We start from the raw sequence: 2,337 nt of genomic DNA on the forward strand, positions 1-2,337 counted from the left end.
AGTGTTTACGCGCATCAGGGGATTGAAAACAGAAACAGTTGTGTAAGTGTACAGTTCTCCTCGTTATTTCTTGGTTTACGTATTAAGACAGGCAGTCTTAATATCCTCACTCACTAATAATCATCAGTCAAATAATGTGTTTTAGTCAAGAAGAGAAGACAGTAAAGCTAAAAGCATCCTTATTTTCACAAATATTTCTGTTATTTTGCTGTAAACTGTCAGTTTATTATTTAATCAAATTAATAACATTTTTCTGTTTCTGCTGTGCCTCTTTTATTCATTTCTTAGCTTCATATCTGTGTAAAATTAAGATTTTACAGGAGGCAGTGTTTTGCTCAAAATGTTTAACTTAACTATTAATTACAGTACATCATCCGATATTAACTGGATCAGTAAATATTGACTAGCCACATGCAATTAACTCAGTTTGATGACGCCAGTAATTGAAAAAAAATAAAAAATTGTAATCTCTGAAACAGAGTACCTTATAGCTGTTTGTAATTTAACTGCTGCTCTACTCAAATCTATTAATGGATTTTTTTTTTGTCCACAGTCTTTACAATGCTGTGATTAATTTAATCAATATTTAACAGATCTGCATAAGACAGATCCAAACAGGTTATAAAATAAACACCTGTGGCAATTATTCAGAAAAAAGGGCGGAAAAAATGGTACTCAGTTAAACTTGTTCACAAGCTGATAGTATTTAGCAGTATCAGTTATTTCCCAGTAACAGGGGTGTGTCAGTTTATCAAACAGCTTCACAGCTCATTTACTGTTGGACTACTGTTCTTTAATGTAAGTGGGTGTCAAGCTTGTTGTCTGTAATTTGTTGTTCACACATTCACCTCCGAGAGCCTGCATTTGGGTCCTATCCTGCCTGCTCCACACACAGTTCATGACACATTGTTCACTGACAGATTCTCCTCGAACATCTTTAGGTGTTTAGAGTTTTCACCGTTTCAGTGTCAGCTCCTTTACAGCAGTTTATAGTCAGAGAACAACAGCTTGGTTAAACCTTTGACTTTTTTGCGCTACTTTCTGTTTTAATTCTGATGCTAGTTTATTTCTAGAAGGGAGATGCGTCCTGCAAGACGTGTTGCCGCAGATCTCATAATGGTGGTGTGCCCCTAACAGTTTTATTACAGGAGGTCTCTCATTCTAGTCTAAACAACAGTGTCTCAGTAACTTTGCACTACAGATGGTCCCCTCTTATCTACATTTTCCCCAGGCAAGCATGAGTGAGAGTCTGCAGCTTTCTACTCCCGAAGGACACATGGTCTCATGCCTTTATTTTTCAGGGCTGTGTCCACTTAATACTACACAATATAACTTTATAACACTTATTAATAAAAAGCATAGCATTATTGAGCCACTGCAAATTATTCAATCTCAACAGTAGCTTCAAGTTCTATAACCATTTTAGTCTTAGTGGCAAAACCAAAGATAAAATGAACATAAAACAGTCAAAAATCCAACCCCAGTCTGTCCACTCACTCTGCAAGATGCCGATTAATGACTCTACCTATAAAGACTTTGACTGAGAGTTAGATCTTAGATGAGTAATAAGAAGTCTATGGCAGATAAAGTCCCAACAGGCGGTCCAGCAACTCAGTGATTTCATGCTTCTGTTGTTTCCTGGCAAGATGGTCTCCAGTTTAAAACTTATCATACTTCTGTGCCATTACATCAATTTGGAACATATGATTCATAGCACAAAGAAATGTTAAGACTTCTCAGACTGTTTAGAATTACCTGACAATTTCAGAAGATGTGCTCAGATAACAAAAAATTAATTAATACAATAAATGTATGGAATGGCTAATAATTTATCTGGTAAATACATTTGTGCCAATAAAAGGTGATAGATAACTTAGTCCTTGCAGCAAGGAAAGTGCCCTCTTTCTTTATTTTAAATCTTTCTTACTCATTTACTTTTTTCGCTTTTTCTCTATTTATTTTAACTGAAATTGAAATATCACAAAAAGTAGTTGTTCTCAAAGATTCTACTTTCTAATATACCCTACCTTTGTCATCTGCATCAAAAGTCTGAGTAAACCATTGTACTAATGATAATATATGTTGTCTCCCACAGGCAAACATAATGGAAATCACTCAATCAGTTACTATGACAACAATGAGTAGTAGTCCGTTCCTGGACTCTCAGTTTCGTTATGTGTTCATCCCAGTTTTCTACATCATCTTCTTCATCCTGGGCTTCATCTCTAACCTCTATGTGCTGTTTGTCCTGCACTGCCTTCGTCAATTCAAGGCCATGGGAGAAATTCACATCTATATGACCAACTTGACCATCGCTGATCTTCTGTTTGTGTGTGC

The sequence above is a fragment of the Pundamilia nyererei genome, unplaced genomic scaffold (genome assembly GCF_000239375.1).
Source record: "Pundamilia nyererei isolate P.nyererei 1_Seehausen unplaced genomic scaffold, PunNye1.0 scaffold00010, whole genome shotgun sequence".
Classification (NCBI taxonomy): Eukaryota; Metazoa; Chordata; class Actinopteri; order Cichliformes; family Cichlidae; genus Pundamilia; species Pundamilia nyererei.